The sequence below is a fragment of the Sminthopsis crassicaudata genome, chromosome 4, assembly GCF_048593235.1.
Source record: "Sminthopsis crassicaudata isolate SCR6 chromosome 4, ASM4859323v1, whole genome shotgun sequence".
NCBI lineage: Eukaryota > Metazoa > Chordata > Mammalia > Dasyuromorphia > Dasyuridae > Sminthopsis > Sminthopsis crassicaudata.
This window is the reverse complement of record NC_133620.1, coordinates 40,133,001-40,150,965: the sequence shown is the minus strand read 5'-3', so window position 1 is coordinate 40,150,965 and position 17,965 is coordinate 40,133,001. Positions and strand designations below refer to the sequence as shown.

General features: G+C 36.2%; 1 protein-coding gene across 6 annotated transcripts in view; it reads right to left on the bottom strand.

Annotated features, from left to right (window-relative positions):
* SSX2IP (SSX family member 2 interacting protein) overlaps window positions 1-16,431 on the bottom strand; it is a 101,903-nt gene extending 85,472 nt beyond the window's left edge. For 5 of the 6 annotated variants that reach the window (XM_074266361.1, XM_074266362.1, XM_074266366.1 and 2 more), the window contains exon 1: window positions 16,053-16,431. The gene's annotated coding sequence lies outside the window, so the exon portion shown is untranslated. Of the gene's footprint in view, window positions 1-15,860; window positions 15,883-16,052 lie in introns of those variants that run through there. The other variant, XM_074266363.1, reaches the window with a different exon arrangement.
* Window positions 16,432-17,965: the final 1,534 nt, after the last annotated feature.

The following is a 17,965-nucleotide window of genomic DNA, read 5'->3' as shown; positions in this document are numbered from 1 at the left end:
TCCTTTAAAAAAATTACCAGAGCCACATCATTTTGCTCTAAAAACTTCAGGAAAAAATACTGTAAAACTAATCACATCATATCAAGCATTTGTTATAATTTTATTTGCAAAGCCATAGTGATGTATATATGTGTGTATATTTACATACATTAATTATATAACAAATATTACACAGTTCTAATATATTCTCCTTAGGTATTGAGGAGTCACTGTATTATAAAATGATTCAAACCAAAAAGGAAAAAAACCTTCTACTTAAAAAAATTCATATTGCCACTCAAACATTTTACCCTAAAAGCTTCAGAAGAAATACTGTAAAACTAATCACATCATATCAAGCATTTGTTATAATTTTATTTGCAAAGCCATAGTGATGTATATATGTGTGTATATTTACATACATTAATTATATAACAAATATTACACAGTTCTAATATATTCTCCTTAGGTATTGAGGAGTCACTGTATTATAAAATGATTCAAACCAAAAAGGAAAAAAAACCTTCTACTTAAAAAAATTCATATTGCCACTCAAACATTTTACCCTAAAAGCTTCAGAAGAAATATTGTAAAATTAATCACATCATATCATGCATTCATCATATATATGTATAGGTGTGTATATTATTTGCAAGGGCATAACATATACATGTATACTACTTAATGTAATAACAAAGTTTGTTATAATAGAGCTCTATGTATCATATTCTCCTTACAAACCCTAAGATTCTTTTCAAACATAATTTAACAACAAAAAAATTCTCTGCTTTAAAAAAAGTTTTAACACTGCCACAAATTCATTTTGTCCTAAAAGCTTCAGAAGAAATACCATAAGACTAAATGGATAATAGTAGGCATCTGGTCAAGATTAAGGTGATTATCATTTAGGGGGGGAAAAAAATGGTAAATTTGAAAATAAAACAAAACTGTAAAGTCTTTAATAATCTAAAATTCTCCTTTATAAAAAAAATAAATTACTTCTTTTATCCGACACACAGATGGGAAGCCCAAGCTAACTTTTTTCCTATGCTTGAAATGTGAATAAGGGAAGGAAAAGCAACCTACAAAAAAAAAAAATAATAATAATAATCATGAAATAAACAGGTATCATCCTCTTTTTTCTTATAGTCCCAATGGCAAAGAAAAGGTTTTATGCAGACAGCCTCACAGCGTTCTCATAATCTTCTAAGCTCCAAGGCACTTTTCCACACATTCAAATCACTGATATAGAACCCAGAACTATCTTACTGATTTAAGTCCATCTTTGTAGGGCTTTCAGAGTGTATTTATAATATTTAACATTATTTCAGTAATAGTAAAAGACATGAAATGAACAAAGTTGTGGATATTGGGCCATCTCTTCTCAAAAAATACTGGATCTTTATAAAAAAAAAAAAATTCGCACCAATTTTAGGTAAAAAAAAAAAAAATTTACACAGTAACTTCCAAAAGTTAGATAGTGGGCAAAATAAACTGGAAAAGGATATATAGTATTTTTTTGAAATAATACAAGGGGTATCCCCAATGTATTCCCAAGATTTGTTCTGGTTGGCCCTAAATACATGAATTTTAGCAGGAATGGGAAGAATTACAGGTGATTAAGCCAGATCTTCTATACAAAGGATAAGATTCCTCAGGATTATGAGATTGCACACACACACACACACACACACACACACACACACACACACACACCCCACTTTCCACATCTGGGAATAACAGGAAGACTACTACATGAGATTTGATAGGGACTGTCTTGCTTTTTATTTTGCACATCCAAGGCTTGAGATATACTAAGTGCTTAAGAAATAAATTTTAATTAATTCCTAAGACATTAGTCACATGCTATGTGAGTACAAATGGGCACATGAATAAAAGTTACTGTAGCACCTTCCTCCTGGACTGAGACTCCCCTAAGGCAGAGACCTTATCTCAGTTTCTCTAAAAGAATATAGTACACCATAATAGACTACTAATAAGACTCAGAAAATATCTTTCAACAAAGAAAGAAGGAAAATAAACAAAACATTCCATGTCTCAGTGATCTCCCTTTACTTCCTTCATCTCCCCACAAACCTGGAATATTCTTCCCCAGCTATGTTCTAGGTTCAAATCTCACAACCTTCTTGAGACCTTTCTAGATCTTCCCATTAATGCTCTGCTGTCTGCCCCCCTCCCCAATTACTTTTTTATCTACTTTTGTGACCAGCATTCCTACCCTCCCCACTCAGAATGTATGTTCCTTGAGGGTAGGGGCTGTTTCATTTTTGCTCATTTCTAGTAAAAAATCCTAAGAATTTAATGCCTGAAATGGTTTAAGAGTAAAAAAATTGCTTGAAATGTTACAAGAAAAATGTGAATTTACATATTTAAAATTTAACATAGAAAACATTTGAGTTATTTTAGCCAGAGCCACTCACTGCATAAAGCAAAAATTTTTTCTATGCTCTACCACAAACAAGAATCTTCACAATATTACTGTTATACTCATTTCCCAAAGCACTTTGTTTAAAATGCATTATTAAAAAACAGAAGTCCATTTTCATAAAAATTTAAGAGAGGTTAGATTAAGAAAACTGGTTTTATTTTTTTGTCTATCCAAGAGCAAGCATGGATACAGTCACTACTCAAGATAAAGTATGTTTATAACCTGACTAGCACAAAAAACAATTCTGCTGTGGAATTCAAGTTAATTACTGCTATACTAAAAAAGAGAATAGTCTTTGAAGCTGACCACTCCAGATTATTTATTTTGCTTGACTATACATATTTGTTACAAGTGTTTTGTTTTTCTTTCTTTTTTTTAACCAAGGGGACTGGGGGTTGAAAGGAGAGAAAAACACAGAGTTTTGGTCATTAAAGTTTTAATTTAAAAAAAAAAAAAAAAAAAAAAAAGATTCCTGCACCATCATAACAGGTTTTTAATATGAACATAAGGCTTGGCTGGTGGGCTTCTTTTCCTATCTCAAAGATACCCCCTTTCAAATTAGCCTTTGGTTTAGCTCCATATTCTCCATAACTTCTCGATTCTTTATGCTTTCATTTGCACTCTTTTATCCTAATTTCTAATGCCCAAAAAGTATATCTAATTGAATATCCCTTCACTCCAAACTAATCATTTCCAAAATTCTATTTCCTTTCAACTTACTACCACTATCCTTCAAGCCAAGAGAACCAAAGGGTTCTTTAAAAGCCAAATATATCATTTCTGTACCTGATAAAATTTCCTCAATTTATACTGCACTCCTCCCAACCTATCCTATTTCTTCTACCTGTCAAGATTGTCCTTAAAAAGTTCACCCCACACAACCAAAATCCCAACAAGGTCCCCTCTCCTAAATCCATACATGCCATACATATATTCCAGTCAGCCTCAAGGTTTTTGCTACTGCCCAGTTCTACCTAACCATACTCCTATAATCTTCTTCACAAACTTTTCCAGGTATTCCAGGAATGTTTTCTACATTCTCTTTGAAGTATGCAGAACCCCCCCCTTTATTCCTTTCTACATTTTCTGAATCCCCCAAAACAATTTAATATATGGGCACACTGTGTACAACATATATATGTTGACTGATTTGTTATATATTCCAATAAACAAAATTGAATATTCACCAAATAGCACAATAAAAAGAAATAACTTCTGGGTTAAATCTTTCTTGGGAAACTAGCATCAGTCCTTATACTATGCAATTTTCTTAAACTCTTTTCATGCCCAAATTTTCCCCATCTCTAACCACTAAAAGAGCAATAAATACAGTGTTTTAAAAAGTTTATTTCACATTCACATTGTTGTGAATAAATTTAAATATGAGTAGGAGTAACTAATTCTAAAATGGACTTCAAAAATCAAACATATGATAAACATTTCACAATACTGCATTGCAGTTACATTATTTGGTTCTCCAAACACTTCACAGGCTATTTCACAAACAGCAAATATTTTTATTTAAGTTTGCTCAAATATTTAAACAAAATTACTTACCAATGTGTTAGATTATCTAGGAGAAAAGAGAAAGGTCCTTAAACTACAAACACTAAATTCCAAAGAATGTATTGGCTTACAATATACAAAATTAAATTCAATTGTGAATTGTAACCATACTGCACAAAAATATCCATGTTAACAGAATATTATTCCAACTAACTACTAGAATATTAGTGTCTTCTCAAATTAAAAAAATCTGGATAAGTATATTAAACAAAACAAAAATCATCTATTCAAAACAAAGCATAAAAGCACTCTCCAAATCCAAAAAAATTCATTTTTCTTTCTTTCAAGTATAAAAAAATTTATCTAAAAATTGTTAAAAAATAAAATAAAATTTCTGTCAAGTTGTATTAAAGTTTAGGATGGTTTAAAAAGTCTAAGTGAGCATATTTTAAATTTACTTGTTTTCTCCTTAGTCAAAAGTTAAGAAGGTATATAAATGCCTAAGTGAGCACATTTTAAATTTTTTATTTGTTTTTTCCTTAGTCAAAAGTTAAGAAGGTATATAAAAATGCCTCTCTTTCCTGACAGCACATTTTATATTTAGGATCTAAATGAGAAAAAAATCAACTCAAAAGATTTAAATGCTGGTAAAATAATTTTCATCTTCCCTTGGGATAAAGGTAAGTGGTATTTTTCAGGATCTAAATGAGAAAGAAATTAACTCAAGATTTAAATATTGGTAAAATAATTTTAATCTTCCCTTGGGGCAAAGGTAAGTGGTATTTTTCACAACATTCACTGGTTAAAGCTACATTCTTATAAAACTAACTATCCCTTCTCCTATAAATTATAAACTATTTTATAGGTGCCCTGTGCATATTAAAAAAAAAAAAAAAAGAAAGTCAACTTCTAAGATAAGAATTCTGTCCAGTTTAGCAAATAACCTCGAATATTCTTGAATAACAAGATGATTCCAATAGTGAAAAATGTAAGCAAAGAGTATAGCTGTCAGTTATCTAATGAACAATGGTAATGGTGTACAATTACTCAAAATAAATAATCCAAAGTCAATTATTCTGTGACAGAGGAAATTTTACACACTTACACACGCACACACACCACTTACATGTATTTATATAACTATATCTATAAAATATGTTTATGCCCATGAAATTTTTATATGTGTTTGTGTGTGTGTATATACATATGTGTGTGTGCGCACATATATAAAATATGTATGCCTGAAAACTCACAGGTTAGCTTGCTTGGAAAAAACTAATAAGAGATTTTAAAATTGCTAGGAATAATCATTCATTTATATAAACAACTAATAGTGAAAATAAATACTTTGGGAGGGAGTTTTAACATATTTTAGACTCTAGTCTAGATGCTTTTCAAATAATTTGGTTTTAAGCAATTCACTTAATGCATCTGCAGCTTCAACAAAAATTAATAGAACCAAAATAAATTTTAGATATCAAGGTAAAAACTAAAATATAGGAAGCACTACATTTCTAGTTTTTAGCAAAAGAGTATCAATGCATACAATCAAATTAATTCTGAATTTAGAATATTCATCTTCAAATTTTATACAAATAAAAATAGTGCCCCTACCCCAAAGTATCAGTAAACATTTTAATTTCCAAGGTTAAGGGTGAACTACTTCTATATCATCACAACTAATTCTAAAACAATATACCAAAACCTCAAGTATTTTAAATCAAAATATATTTTAAGGAAAGGTGAGAACTATTTTCAAAGAAAGCAGCAACCCCATAGCCAGATTCATGGTGAAGCAATTGTTCTATGTAATGACTGAAGAGAAAAACTACGGGCAATATAATTATTTTTCTAAATTAAATTATGTACCCCACAATCAAAGAATTCCACTATGCAAAAATCAAAATGTAAAAAGGAAAAACTTAGGGAGTTGATTTTTATATTGAAGATCCTGATATTTAGAAAATTTTTTACAATACAAACTATACAGAAAAACACATAGGATCAGGTTTTGTAATAAATTGGGAACAGATTGATGCAATGAGTGATTAAAATATCAATAAAGAAAAAAATAACTAATAAACTGATGTACTTTTTTTGTTTTAGTTTGTGGTTTTTTTTTTTAAGAACCACTGCAAATGGAATTAAAGATAATATTGGAATTTCAAGGATCAAACAAGGATGGGGACAGTAGGTTCTAAATCAGGAGAAACTAGTGTTCAAAACTCCTCTGACTCTGTTTTCTTATCTATGGAAAGAGGATATATAGTAATACCATTTGTATATTCTCCACAAGATTACTGGAACAACCAAATGAGGATGCAAGTAAAACATTTACCTAAGATAGGGGAGTCTTTATTTTTTGCGTGCCATGAAACTCCTCAGAAGCCTGATAAAGCCTATGCACTTCTTTTCAGCATGTTTTTAAATGATAGAAGGATTAAAAAGAAAATTATATCAAAATAAAAGGTTTTTTTCTATTCAAGTTCAGACACCCAAAATCTATGCAGAAACTACAAACTCTCAATTACACTTGGACTTTGCATAAATCTGACCTTTCTCATCTGCAACATGGGGCTAAGGAGACTAAATGACCTGTAAGGAATGATCACCCCTGCTAGACTACTATGGTCTGTTAGGCTCAATCTCTAACTCTGTCAGTGCTAGGACTAGGGACTAGGACCACAACCACCTTCTCCAGTTTCCTCTTTTCTATGATCTCAGTGTTGCTAAGATTTAATTATCTTGTCCAGGTTTTCAGACATAGGGTTAAATCCAAGTTTGGTTCCTTTTCTTTCTCCCATGCCATGCTATCTCACCTATGTTTTTTGCTATGCTTAAATACCATTTAGGGGAGAAAGGGAAGATGCTGAATTCATTTAAACTGACAAATCAGTTTATAAGGAATGACCCAGAGTACAGTAGCTCTGGAAACAGTGAAACCTCTGTGCAAATGATGCTTCTTAAAAGAATGAATTTTACATTTAAACTTATTTATATTAAATATTGTTGAATAAAATATAACTTATCAGTGCTTCCAAAACCCCCTCAGTATTCTATAAATATTCATTCTCAATCACTTTTCCTCACAAAATACTGGTGTGGATATTTAATGCTATTTCTAAATTAATCTAATTTTTATGATTCTGTGCTTTTCTTATCTCCTTTCTATGAACTCCTAAGCAATCTGTGGATTATATAAGAATCATCAGCACCTGAATATATTGTTTCTTCCTGCTCCTTTTTTAATGTTAGTTTTTGTTCCCTTGCTATATACATATGCCCATACAATATGCCCTGTGGGCAAATTAGATTCTATCTTTATTTTTTTTCCCCTCACATGGTACTAGACATATAGATTATCTGGGACCAAGGCATTCAATAGGAAAACACACAGCTTTTACAGTCATCTTTTTAGCAATTACTACAACTACTGAGAAGCAAACCCCTCCCTCAGCATTCCATAAATATCCATCCTCAATCACTTTTCCTCATAGAATACTGGTGTTGGTATTCAATTTTGTTTCTAAGGAAAAACTGAATTTCTAAAGCTAATTTTTAAGATTGTGTTTTTCTTGTCTCCTTTCTATGAACTCCTAAGTAATCTGTGGATTATATAAGAATCATCAGCACCTGAATATATTGTTTCTTCCTGCTCATTTTTTTTAATGTTAGTTTTTGTTCCCTTGCTATATACATACCCCAATGCGGGCAAATTTACTGATTTTATCTTTCTTATATTTTTTTTCCTCACATGGTACTGGATATATAGATTACCTGGGATCAAACTTCTACAAAAATTCATTCTCTATTTTTATGATGGTATTCAATAAGAAAACATACAGCTTTTATAGTCATCTTTTTAGAAACAACTACAACTATTGAGAAGCAATCCTTGGGAATTTACAATATAGATACAGAAACATCAGAAACCAATAACTCAGTTTAGTAATATGTGAATGATACTGTCAAAAAGAGGAGCATGTGTATTCTGCTTGGTTCCAGGATCCATTCTGGAAAGCTGCAGGGAGGAAAACTTCAGAGGATATAAGGGAAAGCTGCCTAATAAAGAGCACCATCCTGAAATTGTCAGGCCCTCCTTGACTTCTGACCTGCAGGGAGAATTTTTTTTTTCCCCTGGAAAAGCCAGGTCCTTTCCAAGTTTGATCTGCAAGGTTAAGTGACAAGTTTGTCATTTAATCATAGTACCTATAAGAGATTTTTTTAAAATCTAATGTAGGTTAGTTTTATTTAAAAGACAGCTAATATATGAGCTAATTTTGTAGATTAAAAAAAGTATGGCATTTTATATATTGTAAAAATAATCTCTAAACTTCTAAAAACAAATCTTACATTATAAAAGGAGGGATAGCAATAAATCTTAATCTCCCCCAAACATCAAGTTTTTAAGCCTCATAAAGCAATTAAATGTAAGTTCCATTCTGAAAGGTACTGGAGTTTATTTTCTGACTCAATTATAATATTCTGCAAACAATTTTTAAGTTTTCAATCTCATGCTTGGGAAAACAACTCTATCACACTTTTAAACTAAGAATTACATTTACTAAGGTAGTAAAGTAAGCAGAATAAGCCTGTATAGCCCCAAAGAATGTAAATCATAAATATAATTCATTAGGTTCTGACCTGCTCTAATTATTACAATAACAAAATATATAAGAACTTCACTGTATCATATTCTGTAGAGCAAATTCAGTTAAAAGTCTGTTTTAGGGGGAAAAGCATCCTTATTCCAACAAATTCTATTTTCTTCTACTTCCATCAAATTTATTCCAGCAATCACTTCCTCCTTTTTCTCCTTTAAATTCTCTCCACTGACCTATTTGTAGTGAGTAGTGAGAGTTTCCAATTTTAAGTCAGAAAGACCCGAGTTCAAATCCTGTATCAGACACACTTAAGTATATAAAATAGTGAATTTACCTAACAATTACTATTTGTGTGATTCTGGGGCAAGTCTCTAACTCTTCCAGTCTCAATTTCTTCATTTGTAAAACTTAAATAATGAGATTATATGTGTAAAAGTCCTGTGTAAACCTTAAGAGCACTATATAAATAAATGTTAGCTATTATTATTATAAATATAACCAGTTCCTGTCATTCCTAACGTAGCTGTCCACTGGCCACTAAAAATTTACCCAGAATTTATCAAACATTTTACTTATGTACAACTACTCTTTGAGGAAGATAAGTATTCTCTATTTTAGGTAAAAGGAAAGTGGCATTCAATGAGATAAAATGATTTGTCCAAAGATGCACTTCATAAAATTTTCAAGCTGAATGGAATTTTAAGGTCACCTAGATCAACCCCTCAAAATTTTGTAGATAAGGAAATTGAAATATAAAAATGTTAAATGACTTGTCCAAAGTCACAGTTAAGTGTTGCAGCTGAGATTCACTCAAGTTTTATCTGTCCATGAAACTAGTTTCCACTGACTCGTCCCATTATCCAGATTTCCCTGACAATCTTTTGTGATCTGATTTATCTTTTTCCACTTCTCTATAGAAAACTGCCTTTCTGATAATTCCATTGACTTTCTAATTAATAAATCTAATCCTTCTTTTTCAATCCTTATTCTCCTTGGCCTCTAAAAAATATTTCACACTCAAGACCAACTCTGATCCCTCTTGTGACTTGACTTCAGAACTCTTGCCTGATTTTTCTACTTCCCCATCTTATTTTTCCTTCATAGGCCCCACATCATTTTCCCAACTCTTTAATATCAGTGTTCCAACAGGTACCCTGTTCAATCTTCTCTCCTTACTCTACACTCTAATAGTATTCCAAATACCATCTATCTCTTCCTCAGATGAAATCAACTTTGTAGTCTCTAGTTCTGCCATCTCTTTTACACTATAAAAGCTACATCTCTAATGACACAAAAGTCAGTCATCTTTACCTAGCCCCTTAATACTTCAAAACTAATCTTGGGCTCTCTCTCCTTCAGACTCTGACACCTATTTGGGGCAGCACTATTCATAGAGTGCCCTACATTCAAAACTTCGGCATTATCCTTGACTTCTCTCTTTCCCTCTCACATCCAATTATTTAACAAGCAGTTCTGTCTACAATGTCTCAAGAAGCTCCCCGGAACAAAAACCCACTACTTCCCAAAGCAATCCATTCTACTTCTGGATAGTTTTCCAGCCTGATCTCATAGTACTCTCTTCTGTATATTCAATGTTCCAGCAAAAGGGAATTTAAGTACCCTACATTTTCAAGCCTCCATGCCTCTGTTTATGCTGTTCCCATGCCTGGAATGTCTTCTCTCTTCTAGCAAAGAAAAGCATTCTTCAAGAGATTTCTATAAACTGCTTTACAAATCAATTCCTACTCAATCTTTGAAGTTCAACTCAAATGCCACCTCTTCCATGTCTTCCCCACCCACCTCTAATCAGTAATGAATGGACTACCCTTCTCAGAGTACTCCATACATATTTGCCATATCTTTTACTTGACAATAGGTCAACTCAATTATCCACACTGACAAAGGGACCCAAAAAAGATCATTTAAAATAATTCTACCACCCCATCTCTTCCATGTTGTGACTCCCTACTAATTGAACTTCTGACACCCAGTCCCATCTGTACTGACTCTGTGATTTCCTACTGATTATTACTTTCAGGAATCTGGAACTGAGTGTGTAAGTAAGCCACTAAGACGCCACATAACAGAAAACTACTGAAAAATCAAGAGTTGATAGCATTTGATTATAGTTTATGATGTTTAACAAAACAAAGTGAACTCTGATCAACAAAGAAGATCAACAGATTGATTCTCCCTTTTTAAACAAACCCTTAGTGATTTTTGATATATTTCTTCAGGATCTTAAATGTTGGGTGTGTAATTTTTTCTTCAAATACTTGTATGAGTTTTATGAGTTAGACAAAGTTTCACAATTCAAGATTCTTGTGAATGAGTTACTTCTAAAGCTACATAAACATCTATAAAAATTAGTCAGGATAACAATGCATACATAAAAATACTTAGGATAAATAATAATGCTATTCTCAGGTGAAAATGACCATCAAATATATATATATATATATATATATATATATATATATATATATATATAAATTCATTCATTTTTTAGGAGTATATACTTTAATTACAAAAGAGCAACAGGATTTGCAATCAAGCTCTCTCTATATCTTTATCCTTATCTACATAGTGAGATGATATCCAAGTTTTCTGGTGAGGTCTCCAATATTCATTACTCTCATCCCTCAAGCAAAAACAATTACAAAATGACTAGCTGGCATTAGAAAAAACAGGTTTTTGGTTATTTAAACCAAATGGCTCTAATCACACATTAAGATATCCACCATGCACAGAAAGGTGATGCTGAAATACTTTTTAAAAGATTTTTAATTGTCAAAGAAACACAAATTGATCAAATTTGGGAAAGTGAAAAGCCGTTTAAATCAATATTCTTTAAAGTCCTTAGGGCCTAATTGTATAAATGTGTCTGGAAACTATAATCCTGGTTTTATGCCAACCTTGGACAGGTAATTTAAAACTATTAATGCTTCAATCTTTGTGATCTGCTTCACTAGAATGTTTAGAACATTAGGTGCTTTGAAGGGGCTAATATGTTTATGACCAGCACTTCAGCACACTGAAATCATCCAAGTAAATAAATAACTAGGCCTATGCAGAGTTCTTTTCCAGCTGCTGTATAAGGTTATTGAATCTGTAAGCTTTAGCTTAGATCTCACTGTCCATATGGAGAGGAGAGTTTTAAATGACTTTATTAAACCATCTTATCATTCAAAAAGTCTTAAATTTTTAATTCTCAGTTTCTGATGACATTTCACATGTGCTAATGACATGACATGTGAAATTATTTAATGATCATTTGTTGTTGGTTTAGTTAGGATGAAAAGTCTAAACTTGCTAGTTATGTCTTGCTATCTCCACTTCTATTTAGCTTTACACCTAATACATTTAAAATCCACATATCTACCTCTTGTTTCTTTCAAATAATTTTTAACTCCCATAGCTAAGTCTTTTAAGCCATTTTTTTCTTTTTCAAGTTGTAAATTTTAAAAATATTATTTCCTCCCCACCCCCAAGGTTAGGGTTAAGTGACTTGCCCAGGGTCACACAGCTAGGAAGTCTTAAGTGTCTGAGACCAAATTTGAACTCTAGTCCTCCAGAATTCAAGGCTGGTGCTCTATCCGCTGCGACACCTAGCTGCCCCTTTAAAAATATTTTTAGCCAGTCATATCTCTTTACAAATGTTGATTGGATCTACTCTATTTCAAATAAAATCTAAAGCTGGCAAATGTTTTAATAATTAATATTCAAATTACTTTTACTTACTTTTACTTACTCTTGACAAGGAAAAGAGCTACACCCTGAAGCTGGGAATAATTTGCTCAAGGCCACAGAGTCATTCCTTAGCAGTGATTTGGCAAATCTAAGACTTTCTATATTCTCAGTCCCAAGGCCTAGGTCAGTACCATATTACACCCAAAATGATTTGTGATCACCTTTCTAATGTATATCTTTTGCATCAAAAATGTAGGTCTAATCCCAAAATATTTCCCTCCAGATTTGAAATTGCTAAGAATTTAATTCCATGGATTACTCAAATCTTAAGATATCCCTATGGCTTACTGGTTCCTCCCTAACTTCAATGATTCACATGGAGTATGTTGATAAAGAAATGACAATTATCTCAAAAATCAACAATCAACAAACAAATCTTCACTAAGCAATTGGAATATGTCAAGGCATACAAAAATAAATGTATATAAACATTTGACATCTTTAAATCTATAAATGTTAGGGAGGGGGAAGGAGGCTTCTGAAGGGTCAGCCAGTCATAATTATTTTCCTCCAGAAAATAGGGATGTGAGTGGAAAGATTTATTGCAGTAGCTAATATGATCAAATCAGATTATGTAAAGAATTCAGCAAACCTTGCCTTATATGAATGTTAGCTAGTGTTCATTATGTGTTATTACATAATTATATTGCTATATATTATGATTATAGTACTCTAGACATATTACAGCATTTTAAGTTATACATATGTAACAGTAATGTATTTTATAAATTATAGCACTTTATTATATACTACTACAGTACTATAAACATAATTACTCTATGCAGTATATATTACATCACTCTATAATAATATACTTTAGTATTGTCCTATTATCCTACTCTATGTAATATTATATATTATAGGATCATGAGAATGTTATACCACAAAGTACTCTTCCATACACTGTTATGACATTATTATATAATGCTATCACAGTACATTGTGTTATAGTAGTCTAGTATATCATTATTACACTGAGTATAATGTTAATATATACTATATAATATCCTGTACCACAAATTATTATAGTATATTATATTATACAACATTTAAATAGTAATAATACATTATCATAGTACTCTATATTATATATTAAAGAACTCTAACTAGTATGTTATTTAAGTTTTTTGTTATATTGGGGAAGCTAGAGAGCACAGGAGATGCAGAACTGGGCCTGGAGTCAGGAAGCTTTGTTCAAATCCAGTCTCAGATAGTAGCTATGTGACACCCTCTTCCCCACCCTTTCAAGTCACTAAACTCATTTATCTCATTTTCCTCTAAAATGAATTGGTGAAAGAAATTGCCAATTTTTTTAATGTCCTTGCCAAGAAACAACAAAATGCAGTCATGAAAAGTCCGATGCAAAGGAACAACATGATGTTACTTTACAGTACTCTAAATCTGATATATTTTACATACTTAGTATGTAATATATAGCACTGAATACATATCAATTTTATCACAAAACTCATAAGAACATAATACTACATTACATATTACAGGATTTGAATTATATTATTAGTGGTATATAGGTGGTATATTTCTACAGTACTATAAGCATGCCATGTTTATAGTCTATCTCAACTACTAGAGTCAAATAAAATACCATTCTTGTATTAGGTAGTATACTATATTATTATAGATCTGAATATAATTATATATGAGTATAATATGTAATATTACATTACTTCAGGTATTATGTTAAATAAGATCATTACAATCCTTTGAGTAGTACAATAATGTAGGATTATATAATTGAGTAGTACAATAATGTAGGATTATATAATACTATCACCTTGCTTTTAGTAGACGACCATGATATTATTGATGTCTAAATATATCATGTTATCTATCATAATAGTACTCCAAATAATATAATATATGATCCTAATACTCTTAAATTAAGTATGTCATATTATTCCAAGTAGTCGGCTATTATTATACAGCCCCATGTTACACTCTGCATGATATATACATTATTTTATAGTAAAATATATAATGCTATTATTGCATTACATAATGTAGTATATAATATTGCACGATATACTATTGCAGCGCTGCTCGGAGCAGCATACCCTGGTGCAGCAGCACTGTAAGTACAGTACCATACCATGTAGCATCACAGTACCCCAAGCAGCACACCACCATTCTCGCACTCTACAGTAGCCTAACGCTAAGCCCAATCTCACACGAGTGGTGCTGCCCCGTCTGATTTGGGGTCCCATCACTCCGCACTACACGACTCCCCGCCGCGCCATGAGGCAGTGTAGGGCGCGCAGCGCCGCTCGGGCATGCTGGCCTGCCATCCTCTCTCCCCCGAGCACAGCACCACACTATAGCTCTGAGCAGCCGCCTCATCTCCCCACACTACGGTACTCCAGGCAGTCCACAGGTGTCAGAGCGCCCCGCCGCCCCACTCCATGGGAGGACACCGCTCCGGGAGCCCCATCTTGTACACACCCTCTTCTCCTCTGAGCAGTGTGATCCGGCAGCAGACCCCTCCCCACATTGCAGTCCCACTAGACTGTGCCTTCTCACACAATATCTCAGCACTGCACCGTGCTTCATCACATCCTACTGCATCCTACAGTACACTCCGGGCAGTCCACAGGTCTCGGGCGCCCCGCCGCCCCACTCCACAGCATGGTATCACTCCCGGGAGCCTCATCCCCGCAGAACCCCCCACAGTTCACGGTACTCCAGGCAGTCCACCACCACCACGCCCCACCAAGCAGGAGCACAGCTCCGCGCCGTCACCCCGATTCTCCACCTTACTCCGGGGAGCCCCATCCCTCCTCTTCCGAGAGATGTTAAGGGAGCCGGCGGCCCTCCCAGCGCCCCCTCGAGCCCGGCCCGACCGCAGCGGCCTCCCCCCGGGGCCTCCGGGCCCAGCCCCGCACCGCGCTGTGCGCCCTACCCCCGAGCCTGGCACTGCTCCGCTGCCAAGGCTCGCAGCACACGGCAGCTCCGGCAGCTCAAGACGACTCCCGGCAGTCCACTATCAAATCTCGCCACTCCCGCACCGAGCCGCGACAGGCCTCCGGGGAAGCGCCGGAGAAGGCTGGCTGTGGGCGGACGCCCCCGGCCCCACTCGTGCCCGCGTGCCCGCGCGCCTCGGCCCCACCACGCTTCGTCCAGGCCGCGGGGAAGGCGTGGAGCCGTCAGCCTCGAGCGCCGGAGCTCCGACAGCAGCATTGGCGCGGCCGAGGGTCCTCCCCAGAACCCACCTTCCCCGCCCACCAAGGGTCTGCGCAGAGCAAAGAGCCCCGCCTGCCTTATTTCACCTTCACCCGGGAGGCCGCCGCCCCCACGTCGATGCCTTCTGGCAGGCACCTGTTCCCCCTGCAGGGGGTCCAGGCCCCGCTCTCCCCTCCCCCCCAGCGCGTCCCCCACCTGAAGCCCAGCCCCTCCCCCCCAACGCCCAGGACTCTCTGCTCGAGGAGGGGACGTAGGGGGAGGGGAACAGCAGCTAATCCGGGCCTCAGCCTCTCCCTGGGGCCAACGGCTGCAACGGCGCCTCCCAGAGGAGGGGGAGGGGCGCAGATCCAGGTGCAAGGGCGGCGACCACTCACCTCCCAGTCCTGCCCCCGCCTCGCTGCATTCCCAGCCGCAGAGAAGACTTCTTCCCACCCCCCCACCCCCACCCTAGCCCCCACCTCCAACCCTAACCCCCTCCCCCCAATCAATGGCGCCCCCTCCACCTACGCTCCTAAGTCTTTGCTGGGCACGTCACAGTGACCCCACCCTGAGGGGGGGGCACTCACCAGTCATGGCCCCCCCCACGGGCGGGGGGGGGGGGTGTGAGGGGCTCCTCGCTTAAGACCACCAGACTCCCCTCAGCAGCTACAATCCCCAACTGCCAGGCCCAAGAATGAGGCGCCTCAGGCTGAGCCTCCCTTCCCTAGGCCCCGCCTCCTCGACTGTCTCCCCAGTTTAGGCTCCGCCCCCTTCTGCACTGCCTCCCCTCCCTAGGGCCGCAGGTTTCCCACCCCTCCCCCGCGCTTCCCTCTACCTAAGTTCCTTCCCATTGGATCCCTTAGTTGCTAGGAGATGAATAACGGCGGCCTACATTGACCTGATTGGGCCTCCCTATTGGCTCCACCCCCTTCCCCCTGAAAAGTCTTATTCCTCACACTCTAGGCTTAGGATGGGAGCGCAGCTGCAGCTACGCACCTGTTAGAGCCTGTGAATCACCCGGCGAGGGCTGTCCTGGCTTTCCCACTCCCTGCTCCACTCGCACTTCAAGTCCTTGCTCGGGATGCGGATGAGAGAGCATTTCTGGGCTACATTTTCTAAAAAGTCCAAGTGAACACGCGCCAACAAGTCTAGACGAGAAGGTTTTTTCCTCTTCCTGGAGCCCAACCATGAGTTTTGGCAAAAGGAGGCCTATAGAACCACAATAATTGACTTCCAGAATTAGGTCAGGCTCAAGAGATGCTTGGATATGGACAACGGTCCAAAAAGAAGAAGTTGGCACGCCTAAAATAGACCAGAAAGTATAGAAAAAGAAAATAAGAACAACTTATGCACAGAAGGAAAATCAGACAAGATTTGAATCCTCTCTGAATCCTATAAACAGAAGGGATGTCAAAATATACACAGTCAAAAATGTGGAGATCGACCCATGTGCGCGGTTTGGCGGGCCAGAAATATTAAGAGCAGAGATGATAGAAAGGAGTCCTCTCTTCGTTTTTCTCATATGGGCCCCTGTGGATGCTCTGGAAGATTAAAAAAAAAAAAAAAAAAAAAAGGATTTGTAAAAGGAGAGGATAGAAGAACACCCGTGGCAAGTGAAAGATTGAAGTTTAAAAAACAAAACCAATGTGAATGTTATCGAAACTAAGAGACTTAGAAGAGGAGGCATTAAAATGCAAGTTTAACATTTTAATATGATTCTTGGCAGTTTGCGCCAAGTAAAATAATAAATCGAGAAAAGAATAAAAGTTTGTCACCCTCGAGAACTGTGTTGGAGTTGTTTTTTTTTTTTTTCAAATCCAAGACTTTCCATAAAGGCCGAAGAGAGGGAGAAGAAAATGGAGTTCTGAAAAGTACAAGTTTCATACCAAAAAGACTCTCCGGTTTGCATGGGGTGAAATTTTTGTGAATGTACGGTGTTGGAAATGAACAAAGTAATGGTCCCGTTACTGCATCAAACCAGTCACTAAGGAAAGGGCTAATGGAAGTGGGGATCTGAGAGGAAAATGGAATGATTCTCGTACCTTCCGACCAATACTACCGGTTTGGTGATGAGAGAATGCAGAAAGAAAGGGGAAAAGAGAAGTCGGTCGGTTTACTCAGAAGAATGATGCTGAAATGAAAACTCTCGAAAGATACACATCCCAGATCAAGATCTCGATTAGCCTCATCTCTCTCGATCTTTAGAAGTCACAAGTCAATAAGCACCTACTATGTGCCAGGCACTGTACTGAGCACTTAAAATGCAAAGAAAGAGATTATCACCTGCTCTCATTTTAAAATAACTTTAAATACACTTAGTATTTTTCTTTGGCCATTTTTCTTAAATAGTAACACATTAGGTATTATTTTATCCAAATACCTTGCAAGCATGAAAAGTTCAAAACATGAGTTTACCTATAGTTTCCCTAATAATTTATAATGAAGGGGAGGACAAAGAGATCTAAAGAAGCTATGGTCAACTTCAGGACACAAAGTTTTT